The sequence below is a fragment of the Tupaia chinensis genome, unplaced genomic scaffold (assembly GCF_000334495.1).
Source record: "Tupaia chinensis unplaced genomic scaffold, TupChi_1.0 Scaffold000047_1, whole genome shotgun sequence".
In the NCBI taxonomy this organism is placed as follows: domain Eukaryota; kingdom Metazoa; phylum Chordata; class Mammalia; order Scandentia; family Tupaiidae; genus Tupaia; species Tupaia belangeri.
In genome coordinates this window covers 4715221-4730369 of record NW_006159505.1, presented here as the reverse complement: position 1 = coordinate 4730369, position 15149 = coordinate 4715221, and the positions used below count along the sequence as shown (strand labels likewise).

At 41.7% G+C, this 15149-nt stretch overlaps 1 pseudogene; it reads left to right on the top strand.

The window, feature by feature from the left end:
- Window positions 1-6690: 6690 nt before the first annotated feature.
- Window positions 6691-8579, top strand: LOC102493299 (nuclear speckle splicing regulatory protein 1-like; annotated as a pseudogene).
- Window positions 8580-15149: the final 6570 nt, after the last annotated feature.

Genomic DNA, 15149 nt, shown 5'->3' with positions numbered 1-15149 from the left:
CCAGTATAATGTGATATACTTCTTACTGCCTTTCCACCAAGTATAAGGAGAAACCTTCTCACCTACTTCTTACCCCCTGGCCCCACTCCTTGCTCCACGGTCACCAGTGAAAGACTTGGCTTAGCTCCTATTTCCTTCCTCCTGTCTAGGTGACTGCTCGACATCCTGCCACGCCCATTGCTCCCAACCACAAAAGCTGAAATGGCACCCTTGACCCCATCTATCTCCTCTACTGCTGGCTCCATGGTTCTGTTTACCCCCATGCCGGAAAAGCTATCTGTATCGCATGCTTTCCTGTTTTCCACTCCACACTTCAGACACCACCGTCCACACAGTTGCCCTTGATAAGCCTGCTGAGGCCGTGTATCCAAAATCAGTGGTCAATTCTCAGATCTCATCAGCAGCCTTGGACATGGTTGGTCACTCCCTCCTCCTAGAAACTGCTTGGCCAGGGACCAGCACTTAGCATAATGGCTATGTCGCCGGACTCCCATGTAGTCGACCGCGTTTCATGTCCCAGACCCGGTGTCTTAAAACTCATGAAGGGTGCGTGTGCGTGCGTGCCCAAGAGAAGAAGGGATTGCGGTGAGGCCATCCCCCCTGAGGGGTGATTTCTCACTTTCTATCTCTCTGTCTCTCTCTGTCTGTCTGGCTAGCACATGTGCACTATAGCAAAAAAACAAACAAACAAACAAACAAACAAACAAAAAACCTCTCCAAAAGAAACTGCTTGGCCAATGGATACTGGATACCATGTGCTCTTGGTTTTCTTCCTCCCTCCTTGGCTGCTCCTTTTAGCAGGCAGAAATGGCCTCTACCTTCTCCCACACTAACTGTCTGAGCCCTCTCCCTGCCCTCAGTCCTTGGGCCTTCTCTTTTCTCTGTTCACTTCCTTGGAGACCTCACCAGGTTCATGGCTTTATAGCAGACCTCCAGTGAGGACCTCCACATCTGCACTCTAACTCTGACTTCTTCTTGTGGTTCTTGAACATCTAGGTGACTGCTTGACATCTTCACTTAAATGCCTGATAGACACCTTCACCACAGCCCATCTAAAACTTAACTTCATCTCCCCTTTTGGCCAGGCTGGCTCTTCCTTTACCCTTTTCCACCTCAGTAAAGGGTAAGTGCATGTAGCCAATTGCTCAGCCCAAACCCAGGTCACACAAGATTCTTTCTGTTCCTCTTCCTCTCCGTCTCAGTCACCACATCCTCTTGGTTTGCCTAAGTCTCTCCTTTAAAAAAAAAAAAAAGAAAAGAAAAGAAAAGAAAATTATATAGGGTATATGCACTCATCAGAGAAAGACATAGAGAAAAAAGAGGAAAAGTGAGAAAGCGCCTCACCCCAGTGGGCATAGCCACACTGCAATCCTTTCTTCTCCATTTACTTCTCGGGATTTAGAAGATACATGCTCACATGCCCAGTGTGATTTTCAAGCCGCCGGGTCAGCCATGTGGGAATCCAGTGCCTTTACCACCACGCCACCTGCTGGCCCTGAGAACTAACTTTTTCTTTCTCTTTCTCTTTCTCTTTCTCTTTCTCTTTTTCTTTCTCTTTTCTTTTCTCTTCTCTTCTCTTCTCTTCTTTTCTTTTCTTTCCTTTTCTCTTCTTTTCTTCTTTTCTTTTCTTTTTTCTTTTCTTTTCTTTTCTCTCTCTCTTTCTTCCTTTCTTTCTCTTTCTTTCTTCTTTTTCTTTCTTTCTTTCTTTTTCTTTTTTTTTTCTTTTTTTTTTTCTATAGGGCACATGTGCTTGCTTGCCAGAGAGACAGAGGGACAGAAATGAAAAATCACCTTCCGGGGGGCATGACCATGCTGCAATTCCTTCTCTATCATTCTCCTCTTGGGATTCTGGGCACACATATACAGACAGGCACTTGGTATAAATTTTAAGCCACCAAATCTGGGACCCAAACTGTAGTTGGCCATGTGAGAGTCCAGCACCTTAATCACTATGCCATCTACTGGTCCTCGTTCTTTTTCTTTCTCTTTCTTTCTTTCTCTTTCTTTCTCTTATGTTTTCTTTTTCTTTCTTTTTCCTTCTTTCTTCTTTCTTTCTTCCTTTCTTCCTTTTCTTTCATTCTGTACTTCCTTCCTTTATGTTATTCTTTCTTTCCTCTTTTTCTTCCTTCTTTCTTTCTTTATTTTTCCTAGAAGGCACATGTACTTGCCCAGAGAGCGAGGGAGAGAAAGCTAATATCAGTTCTGACTGGTTTGTGCTGGTCTGATTGGTTTTACCAGTTCATATTGGCTCTGGCCAGTTTATATCGACTAGTACCAGTTCTCACCAGTTAATACTGGTTTTGACAGGATTATACCAGTTCAAACTGGTTTATACTGGTTCTGACCAGTTTATACTGATCTATACCAGTTCTGACCAACGTTGACAGTTTGTACCAGCTCTGACAGGTTTATACTAGTTTGTGCTTGTTTGTACCAGTTCTGACCATTCTATAGTGGTTCTGACAGGCATATGCCAGTTCTGATCATTTTATATCAGTTCTTACTGATTCTAACTGGTCTATATTGGTTCATACAGTTCTGACCAGTTTGTACTAGTTCTGACCAGTCTACACTGGTTCTGGCCAGTTTATACTGGTTTATTCAGGATCTGACCAATCTATACTAATTCTGACTGCTACATATTGGTTCTGGCTGGTTTATACTGGTTCATACCTACTTTTGTCCATTTTTGTTTTTTACCAGTTTGTACCAATCTATACCGGTTCAGACAAGTTTATAGTGGTTCCTACCAATTCTGACAGATTTATGGCAGTTCATACCAGTTCTGACAATTCATACCAACCTGTACTGGTTTATACCAGTTTCTACTGGTTCTGACCAATTTATACTGCCTCATAACAGTTTACATCAGTTCTGACCTGTTTATACTGGTTTATAATTGTTCTGACCAGTCTATACCAGTTTAGGCCAGTTATATCAAATGGTTTATGCAGAATGGCTTAATACTGGTTTATACAAGGTTTTACTGGTTTATACTGTTCTGACCAGTTTATATTGGTTCTGACTGGTCTATACCTGTTCTTACCAATTTATACCAGCTTGTAATTGTTTATACTGGTTCTTACCAGTCTATACCAGTTCTGACTGGTTTGTACTATTTTATACCAGTTTATACTGGCTCTGAATGGTTTATACCAGTTTATACTGATTCATACCTGTTTATGTCTGTTTATACTGTTTCATATGGGCTCTGACCAGTTTGTACTGGTTTGTATTGGTTTATACCTGTTTATTCTGATTCATATAGGTTCTGACCAGTTTTTACTGGTTCTGACCACTCTATACTGGTTATGACCAGTTTATAGCAATTCTGACCAATACATAGCAGTTCTGGCCAGTTTGTACTAGTTCTGACCAGACTATACTGGTTCTAACAGTTTTATGCAGGTTCTGACCAGTTTATATATTTTTATACCAAGTCTTACAGGTTCTGGACAGATTCTGAATAGTTCATATTGGTTCTGACCAGTTTATCCTGGTTTATACTGCTTCTAACTGGTCTATACTGGTTTGTACCTGTTCATATTGGTTCTGACCAGTTTGTACTGGCTTTTACCAGTTTATACTATTTTATAATGGTTCATATCAGTTCTGACCAGTACCAGTTTTGACTCATTTATATCACTGTAGCAGTATGGGTTTTTACCTTTTCTGACTGGGCTATACTGGTTCTGACCAATTCTAGCCAGTTTATACTGGTATCACCAAACACAGTTTTGTTGTTTATTTTTTTATAATGCAGCATAATTTTGTTTTTCTTTTTTTAAGAATTATTTTATTTTGACTCTTTATTATCATTTTTCAATTTGGCCAGAGAGAGAGAAAATCAGAAAGGAAGCCACCAGGTCTGGGACTTAAACCATGGTTGGCCATGTGGGAGTCCAGCACTTTTAACCACCATGCCACCTGCCGACTTTTTTTTTTTTTCCAGAAGTTTTTGCTGTAGGGTGCGTGTGCTCACCAGAAAGATGAGAGAAACAGAGACAGAACGTGAGAAATCACCCCCCAGGGGGATGACCACTCTACAATACCTTCTCCTCCATTCTCCTCTTGGGATCCTGGGCACACACACTCTGCGCCTGGTGTGAGTTTAAGCCACCGAGTCCAGGAATCGAACCACAGTTGACTACATGGGAGTCCAGCAACGTAGCCATTACACCTTCTGCTGGTCTCTATAAAATACCTTCCTGTGAAGCTGATATGGAATGATATTTACAAATGATTCTATATGCTGTACAGGTGTGCTCTGGAATACCATTTAGACTATGGTAAAGTTTTAATTATTCCACTCTCTAGACATAAGGACCGTTCAGCCAGATCTAACTGCAACTCCTGGAGATGTGAGAAATTTTTGTTTTCAGGGCTCTCTTAAGCACTGATGCTCACTGAACTTATTGTACACTATTTTTTGAGAACTCTATGAAGCAATCTCAAACTTACCAGTCTAGATGTACCACAAGATTTGTTTTCTTTTATCATGTCATGCTTTTATCATGTCATGGGCAAACTTAAAAGACTTGAAAATTTCCCTAGCCTTAACAAAGAAAGAGAGCATGATCTCATTGTTCTATGATCCCCATACGTAAATAAAAGTCTTTTTATTCCTTTCCCCCTAAAGAGACTCAATTTCTAGGAAAATAAATACCAACCTAGTTTATACTGGTTTATAAACCAGTTCTGCCTGGCTAAAAGTGGCACCAATAAGTCCAAACTGTTTCTATTTAGTTTTAGCCAGTTCAAAGAGACCCTATTGGTTAAATCTGTGTTGCCCAAACAGGCTTTGAAATAGTCCATAACTGGCTCAAACAAGTTACATGGGTGTAAACTGGAATAAACCAGTCAGAACTAATACGATCCAGTCAGAACTGGGACAAACTGGTATAAACCAGACAGAAATGGGAAGAAAGGACAGAACCGGTAGAGACCACATAAAACAGTCAGAAAGGATATAAAGTAGTAAAAACCAGTACAAACCGGTACAAACTGGTCAAAACCTGAATAAAGAGGCTATAACTGGTATAAACCGGTACAAAACAGAAAAAACCGGTCAGATAAGTTTTTTAAGACTTGTGTTACTTTTGAAACATCTGTCACTTTTGATATGTATGTCACATTTGCCATGTGACACATTTTGACATGTGTCACCTTTGACACAAGGCACTTTAGACATGCATGTGCCACATTTGACACGTGTTGCCTTTTTTTTTTTTTTTGAGAGGTTTTCGCTATAGGGCACGTGTGCTCGCCAGACAGACAGAGAGAGACATAGAGACAGAAAGTGAGAAATCACCCCCCAGGGGGGATGGTCACACCGCAATCCTTTCTCCTCCATTCTCCTCTCGGGATCATGGGCATGCACGCACACGCGCCCGGCGTGAGTTTTAAGCCACTGGGTCCGGGAAGCGAACCGCGGTCCACTATGTGAGAGTCCAGCAACATAGCCATTACACTAACTGCTGGTTCCCGACACGTGTTGCTTTTGACACATGGCATGGGTATGGCTTTTTATATGCATGTGACGTGTATGTCACTTTTGACACTTGTGTCACTTAGACAAGTGTGATGATTTTACATGTGAAATGTGTGTCCATTTTGATATGCGTGTGACACATGTGTCCCTTTTCCACAGTTTTACTTTTATCCTTGGTATATATGGGTTTTTACCTGATTTTTACCTAGGCATATGGGTTTTTACCTAGTTTATACATGATTATATACTCAGTTTTATGGTTTTCACCTGGGTATCAATGGGTTTTTACCTGTTTTTTTTTTTTTTCTCCCCCAGGTATATGGCTTTTACCCAGTTTATAACTGGGTATATATGGTTTTAACCTAGGTTAAGGAACAAAAAAGGTGAAATTACATGTTGTGAACATTCATACTCCCCAACCATAAGGAAAATAGAGACTGCTTTTGTCAATTTAATGGAAGTTATGTAACTCTTTAATTTCTCTTCTTTTTCAATTAAAAGGAAACTTTTGGATAGCTTGAATTTAGTCTCATGATAATCTTGGAGAGGAATTCTCATTTTTATTTTATGAATCACACAAACCAAGCCAAATAAATCAGGCTTCCCAATGTAATTCTCTGAGACACATTCTATTTTATCATGATATTCTTTTATATTCTGATAGTAGATTCACAATCATTTATTTCAATTGTTTTATAAAGTGTACATTTGATTTTCATTAATCGCTAGGTTTCCATCATATTATTAAGATGATGACCAGAGAAATTCTTGGATATAGTCCACTAATAGTATTAACTCTTTATGAATGAATTGAAAATGTTATTGAAAGCTGATTCAAACTCTGCTGTCAGTAGACATTTTAAACAGCACAACCAATTCACAATGGTTTATGATTCTGATTCAGCTTAAAAGTAAATGTTACACTTAGATTTTCTGGTTTATCCTCAACTTTTCACATTCTGGTAAGAGGAAAAGAGAGAGAACGTGACTCGGTGAAGTAAGGTAACTTACCACTTCATTGCCTAAGTTTTGAGTGAATGTGGGGGTGGAAGCAGGGAGGGACAGCGTGACTAACTATCTGAGATGCGCAGTGTGTGCACAGTGCAATATTACCAGTTTAAATTTTGGAGGCAGTCAAATTTATGTGAGAGTGACAACATCTTATAAGAGCTTTATAAAGTCATAACTGCGGCAGCAAGATGGCGATTCCAGGCAGGAGTATGGACTTATTTTGCCAAAGAAAACACAGCTGTTGCACCCTGTTTTGCAAAAACCATCAGTATTTGGGAATGATTCTGATGATGACGACGAGACTTCCGTGAGGGAAAGCCTTCAGCGGGAAGCAGCTAAGAAGCAGGCCATGAAACAGACAAAACTGGAAATCCAGAAGGCCCTGGAAGAAGATTCCACTGTGTATGAATATGACAGTATTTATGGTGAAATGCAGGGGGAAAAAAGGAGGAAAATAATCCCAAATTGCTTTTGGGAAAAGATCGAAAGCCCAAGTATATTCACAACTTACTTAAAGCAGTTGAGATCAGAAAAAAGGAACGGGAAAAAAAGAATGGAAAAGAAAATACAGAGAGAACGAGAAACAGAGAGAATTTGATGACAAAGAGGCATTTGTGACATCTGCTTAGAAGAGAAAACTGCAGGAGAGAGCTGAAGAGGAAGAAAAAGAGGGCTACCGCACTAGAAGCACGTTTGGATGTGACCAAGCAGAAAGATGGCAGTGGGTTTCATAGGCACCTGTTAAATCAGACAGTTGGCCAAGAGGAAGTACCTAAAGGCAGCTTTTGTGAAGCCAGGACTGGGATAAAGGAGGAGAAACTAAGGGATTATTCCAACGAAATAAGTTCATAAAACAGAATATCACATGAGAAATGCAGTCTCCAGACCCGTAGGAAAGTAGAGGACAATCCAGATGCAAGACAGCGACTCTGATGTGAAGAGCAGCGATGATGATGAAGTGGAAGAAAACAAAGTGCACTGCAGACGGGGAAAAATCACAGAGACCTTTGACCGTGACTCCAAGGAATCAGACTCACTCACGGTCATCTAGTGAAGAAAGAGGGCATGGTACCATATGCCACATAAAATCCTCCAAGTCAAGAGGACATGAGAAAAGGGACGATGAGCACCAAAAGAGGCGGTCCAGAGACCAGGAGGAGGACTATTGCCCTGAGCATGACCATCGAAAAGAAAAAAGGATTCTGGGGACCAGCAGGCGGCGTGGTGGTTAAGGTGCTGGACACTCCCACATGGCCAACCATGGTTTGAGTCCCAGACCTGGTGGCTTGCTTTCTCACTTGCCCTCTTTCTCTCTGTATCTCTCTCTGGTCAAGTTAAAAAATGAATGAATAAGTAAAAATTAAATAAAATTTTAAAAATAAAATTGTCACTTATAATAAAAAAAGAATGTTTAAAAAAAAAAAGAAAAAAGGATTCTTACAGGCACCGAGAGGTGAGTCAGAGAGATTCCCAATGGAAGAAACATGAACAAGAAGATAAACAGAAGGGAAGAGATCCAAGAGAAAAAAATGACAGAGAATGGAAAAAGGAGAAATATTCCCCAAGAGAACAAGAAAGAGAAAGGCAGCGAAATGATCATGATCGACACAGAGAGAAAAGAGGAGAGAAAGAAAAGAAAAGCAAAGAAAAGGAAGGACATATGAAAGGAAGGAAGGAAAGAAATGAAAATAATAATAAATACAGAGATCGGGAAAAACGAGCACTGAGTGTTCAGTCTTCAGAAAGGAGTCAAGACAGAAGGGAAAGCAGCCCAAATTCTAGGGCAAAGGATAAGTTTCTTGACCAGGAAAGATCCAACAAAATGAGAAACATAGAAAAGGACAATGAAAGAAATCAAAAGAAGCCGTCTAGTTCAGAAACATCACTAGGAACAAAACACAGACTCACACAGAAAAGGCGAGAGAAGGGCTAAGAACAAGAAGGACCCCATGAGGCAGTGAGCAAGTTTGCAAAGCCAAGCAATGAAGAAACTGTAATGTCAGCCAGAGACAGGTACTTGGCCGGACAAATGGCACGGGTTAATGCAAAGACCTAGATTGAGGAAGAAGATGATTGATAGCTGCCCCAATAGAAAGATATATAAAAACATGAAAAATTGGAACTCCTGGAACTTGCTGGGTGAAAGCAGAAAGGAGTATGTTAACTGTGGTTGGGAAGATATTTAAAAATATTTTTTCAAAGTTCATTTTGGGTTTAGATCTTAAAAGTCAGTCCTTTTCTCTTGAATGCTTGGCTACATTTATTATAGGACTCACCTACCAGTGCTACATTCTTGGCTATTTTCAGTAAAGCGTAAGAGTGTGCTAGATCCTTATAGGTACTTAATGAGGAAAATAGGTTCTAGTATAACCATCAGAAAGTAATTTTTAAAATTCCTCTAATGTTAGCTTAGTCGCCAGGAGTTGTTTTATAGAAATTGTATTTCAGATAAAAATATGTGGATTTGAACAATAAAGTAGAAAATACTGTTTAATGGTTTAAAATTTGTATGAAGTGTAAAATGTGAACCATACATCTTGTGTGAATAACCTTAGCCCATGGCGTCCTTGGCTTAAATGAAAATAAAAATAGTGATAATAAAAAAAATCATAACTGACAAGTAAAATGTTTATAGTGGAGTATTGTAATATGTAAAATTAAGTACATGAATAGAATATGATTGCTGGATAGAGATGCTGATTTTTATTATAAGTGATACACACATGAGAAGAGGCTTTGTAATATGTAACTCTCTATTTGACAACTAATATAAACTGCTCTAATAGCTCAATTAATTCAAAAATAAATAAGTCAGAAGCAGGTGGGTAATCATACCTTTAGAAGTTAAATTTAAGAGTATGGTAGTGTTACCCTAAGATTTAGTGATTTCTTCTAATATTTGGGAAGATGTGGATGATCTAAAAAGTGAGTAATAAAATTTCATAAAATCATGGTTTATGAAGTAGGTTTGATATGTAGGTTTGATACAGAGCTTATGGTATGGCTTAGATATTAGTGTGCATAAAATATATTCTGAAGAGCTAAATAGTATGCATTACAAGACCACATTTTTAAAAATTCTGGTTAAGTTGGTTTGAGTTGATACCAATAATATGTATTATTTTTATTTTAAATATAATCTTTTATAGCATTTTTAAGTTTAATGTAAAATTGAGCAGAAGGTACAGAGTTGTGTTCTTTTTATTACCTTTAACCTCCAACCTGCCTCTTTATCAAAATCCTGCTTCAGAGTGGCTCGTTTATTAAAAACAATTAACCTGCACTGATACATCATTATCAGCCCAAACTCATAGTTTTTATTAGAGTTCACTGTTGGTATTATACATTCTATGGGGTTTGAAAAGTGCCATCACCATAGTATACAGAGTAGTTTGCCCTAAAATCTTCTGTGCCCCACCTCTCCATTCTTCCCTTATGTCTAACCTCTGGCAACTGTTCATCCTTTTGCTAGCTCCATATTTCTGCCTTTTCCAGAGTATCATATAGTTGGAATTATATAGGCTGTAGCTTTTTTCATATTGGTTTGTTTTACTTAGTTATATATCTTTAAGTTTCCTTTATGTATTTTCACATCTCAATAGTTCATTTCTATTTCATGTGGAGAAATAATTTATTGTATGCATACACCACAGTATAGCCATGGGGAGATAGTCTATGTTCATGGATAGAAAGATTCAATGTTGTCAAAATTTTAGTTCTTCATAACAATATCACAAGACAATATGGTGTTGGTGAAAGAACAGAAGTAAATCAATGAAATGGAATACAAACTGCACAGGTAGACTCTCTGAGTCAACTGATCTTTGTCAAAGGATTGAATACAATAAAATGGAGCAAAAATAGTCTTCTCAGCAAAAGGTGTTGTAACAACTGGACATCCACATGTAAAAGAAAAATACTAATACAAATGCAGATTTCACATTTGTCACAAAAGTCAACTCAAAATGGATCAGGGACACAGTAAAACACAAAACTATTTAAAATAAAAGATAATATAGGAGACCTATATGACCTTGGATATGGTGATAACTTTTTAGATATAGCATCAATAGTACAGTCCATGAGAGCAAGACTTAATATGCTGGATTTCATTAAAAACTACTACTCTGCAAAAGACACTGTCAAAGGTATAAGAGGACAACTTGCTCACAAAAATAGCTCAAGATGTAGTCCTACTGGTTCTAGTTGGAGAAGATATGTCCATCCCTCTCCAGGTTGTTTCAGGATGAAGAATTTTTCTAGAACTGATCTCTACTGAGCCCCTACCTGTGTGCAGGTATGCTTTGGAGTCTGGCCCTATAGGAAGATGAAACAAACTCAGAGGCATTAAAAAATTGTACCAGTAAAAATTTCAGCAAGAGTCATAGCAATAAGACTCTTTTTGTTTGTTTTTGTTTTCTTTTAATTATTATGGATTGTTTTGAACCAGCCTAGGTCCTGGCCCTCTTCTCTTCATTCACCCTCTGTCTGTGGGTGATGCAGATTTAAAACCCCTCTGTGTATGATGACTCCCAAGCTGATGCTTCCAGCCTTGATCTCTCCTCTGGGCTCCAGACTGCCAATCGGATATCTTTTCTTGAGTGTCTCAAAGCATCTCAAACCCAACAGACCCAGAGTGGGCTCTGGGATCTTCTTTACACCCAGCTGCAACCCTATTCTTAACCTCTCCCAGTCTCTCCTTCACATAAAATGGCACTATCATTCAACCAGCTACTCAAGGCAGAAACCCACGAGACATTCCAGGTTCCTCTCTTTTCAATATCTTCACCTCTAACCCAGCAGCAAGTTCTGCCACCTCTACTTCCAAAATACACTTGAATGTATCCACTTCCTATCTCCATTTTCCACCTTGATTCACTGTTGCCTGCAATAGCCTCCATACTAATGTTTCTACTTCTCTCGTTGACTTACTCACTCAACAAATAGTCATCAGGTGAGTATGTGATTCTTACCAGAAATTGTTCTGGACACCACAGACACAGTAGGAGCAAGACTGGCCTTCTGGCATCTTACAGTCTTCTCTCCAAAAGCTGTTGTTGGTGTGTGTGTGTGTGTGTGTGTGTGTGTGTTCACTATGCAACCTCCCTGCTTCACACTTCTATGGTGGCTCCAAACTTTATCATGGTCCACAAGTGTCATGTGACCAGGTCTCTCCTACCAAGCTTCTCTTCTTCATCTCTGCTCACTGTCTCCAGTCTCACTATACTTCCAGTTCTTTGGCACCTCAGGGCCTTTGCTCTTGCTGTCTCCTCTGCCAGAATGTTCTTTCCTATAGCCCCTGCACAGCTGACTTCTCTTCCTTCAGATCTTGGTCTGACTGTCACTTTATCTAAATGTCACTTCCTCTGTTTTCCACCCTCCTTGCATACTGGCTATTTCCCCCACAGCCCTTACCTCATTAGGGGATATCATAATCAATGCATTTTTACTTGTATCTATTACAATAGATGATAAACTCCTCTTGGGCAAAAACAAACAAACAAACAAGCAAAAAATGGGATTGCATAATTCAACAATCTATAGCCAACACCTAGCACCTAGAAGGTGCACTTATTAAATGAAGGAATCTGGAGCCCAGGCCTTCCCCTCTCCACTGCAGCCTTGCTGAGAGCTGGAGGCAGTGCCCCCTCCTCAGTGTTCATCTCCCAGAGGCTAACCACCCCATGCAGCAGCCTGGTCCATGCAGCAGTGCATGGTCCAGGTAGACTGTGACCTGAGGAATGTTAATATTGCAGAAAGACTCCAAACCGAATAAAGATAGAGGCACAGCACACAAGAGAGCCCATTTAGCTTTGTTCAACCCAGCAGTTTCCAGCCTTGTTTGCCCAATTACTGGGCTACAAGCTGATGGAAAGCTAGACAGCCCCTGAGCTCAGGAGCAGTGGCCAGATTCTGGCCAGAAATTGCTGCGGCGCCAGCCAGGACTGTGCACTGAAGCCTGGGCCTGGGGCTAGAAGAGGTTCCAGGGCTGAGTGTGGTCCTCCATGCCCAGGTGATGAGGACTATGCCAGCAACCTGGGGCTGATGAATAAAGCCCCCCTCCAGAAGTGTCCACATCTTAATCCCTGGAACCTATCAATGATACTTTATATGGCAAGAGAGGTGTTGGAGGTGTGACTAAATTGAGAAGTTCAAATGATCATGGATTAGCCCATATCGTGTGTCCGATTAATCACAATGGGTCTTTACTTTTCAAGCTTAATGATTTCTTCCATGAGAGAGAGAGAGACAAAGAGAAAGAGAAAGCGAGAAGCACGCCCCTAACAGTATCTTCATGCTATAATCTACCCTGATCTCATCCAGCCCAGATCATGGGCCCACCTTGCATGGGGAGGTCCCAAGATGTGAACCCATGACCTTCCTATGTGGGTCCACCTGTGTAACCACTGCACCGCCACCTAACCTCTTAAACATAAGAGGGATGTGAAGATCAGTGCCATGGAAGATGACACAATGCTGGAAGCAGAGACTGAAGTCATTTTTTTTTTTTTTTTTTTTTTTTTTTTTGCCAGACAATGTATGCTAGAGAGAGAGAAAGTGAGAAAGCATTCCCTCCCCCATGGGCATGGTTACACTGCAATCCCTTCTCCATTGCTCCCTCCTCTGAGGATTTTGGGAATTCACATACAGGTGCCCAGAGTCTTTCTTTCTCTCTCTTTTTTCTTTTTTTGTTTTTGCCTTAGGGTGTGTACGCTCACTGGAGAAAAACAGAGAGAGACAGCGAGAGGGAAAATGATAAATCACCCTCCAGTGACTGGAGAAAAACAGAGAGAGACAGCGAGAGAGAAAATGATAAATCACCCTCCAGTGGGATTGCCATGTGACAATCCCTTCTCTTCCATTTTCTCAGGATTTGGGGCACACACATACTTATGCCTGGAGTGATTTTCAAGCCACCGGATCCGGGAATCTAAGCACGGTTGGCCATGTGCGAGTCCAGCACCTTAGCCACTACGCCACCTCTGGCCCTGCACAGAGTGTTTCTTAAGCCACAGAATCTGGGACTTGAATCCTGCAGTTGGCCATGTGGGATCCAGCCACCTTAAGCACACACCACTGACTGGTCCTGATGGGTATTTGAACACAGAGGAAAGAGATCTCCTGCCAAGGAGCACAGGCAGCCCCTGGAAGCCAAAGCAGGGAAGATCTCAGATTCTCCCCTTGAAGTCTCCAGAGAGAGCAGCGTTGCTAATGCCTTGGCTTTAGCCCAGAAACACTGGTTTCAGACTTCAGGCTTTCAGAACCACAAGAGTGTACTTTTGTGCTGTGTTTGGTTTTTCATTTTGTTTTGTTTGATTTGGTTTGGTTTGTTTTTTAGAAATTTTTACCTTAGGGTATGTGCACTTGTTGGGGGGAGAGAGACAGAGACAGTGAGAGGGAAAGTGAGAAATCACACCCCAGGGGGCATGGCCACACCCCAATCCCTCTCCCTCATTTTCTTCCCAGGATCTTAGGCACACACGCACATGTGTCCAGCGTGAGTTTCAAGCCACCAGGTCCAGGATTTGAACTGCGGTCAATCATGTAAGTCCAACGATGTAACCACTGTGCCACCTGCTGGCCTCCCTTTGTGTTGCTTTAAGCTGCTCTGTTTACAGTAATTTGTCACAGCTGTAGCAAACAGGAACAGTGTCTCACAGGGCTCACTCTGTTGGCTCCAAAGGCTCCCTTTTCCCTCCCTCTCCCTGGCAGAATCCTTCACCAATAGTCTGCTCCTCCAGATAGCCTTCTTCTCTTGGCCCAGACTTCTGGCATGACCCCAGCCCACTGCTGAGAACCAACTCAAACACCACTTCCCTCATGAAGCCTGCCATCACCCCACCCCACCGTGTGAAAAGGGAGCCCCATAGCACCCACGCCACATTCACGTCGCACTACCCACCAGACTGTGGTCATCCGCAGGGCTTCTGTGGCTGACATAAACAGGGGTGTATAGAGTGACAGGTGGAGGGGCTCTGCCCCAGGCCCTCCAGTGAAGGAAACAGGCTGTCCTCTTCTGTGCCTGTGGGTCCCCTTGCCAAGCCAAGTGGTCACTTCTCATCCTGTGCAGTTTGCTTCGGATATTCCAGAGCCCTCCAAGCCTACTGTGTCCCAGACAGACATCAGCATATCCTAAACCCTTGCTCCCACTGTAGCACCTGTTCCTGGTGGCACCACCAACCACCCCTTACCCAAACCTAAGCTCTGGAACCATATGGACTCTTTCTCCTTCACCCCTCTTTTCTCTTCCCCCACCCGCACACACTCTTGTTTCATTAGGAAGCCCCGTCACTGCTGCCTTGGGCATGTCCTCAACCCACCTTCCTTCCTGTCTCCACTGTCTACACTGCAGGCCTGACACGGTGACTCTTCACTGGGCCTGCACTAGCTTCCTCCATGGTCTTCGGGCTTCCAGGCTTGTCCATCCAGCCCCTCCACCACACAGCAGCCAAGCCCAGGGAGTTTCTAGAATCCACGTCAGAATGTGCTACTCTCCCTGCTCAGACAGAGCAGAGGAGAGAGGGGAGGCTTGGTCTCCTACATGTAGCCAGAGGGGCTGCCCCACCCCTTGCCATCTCTAAGACAGTGGTCCCCTGATCCATGGGGGATACATCCCAAGACCCCCAGTGCATGTCTGAAACCACAG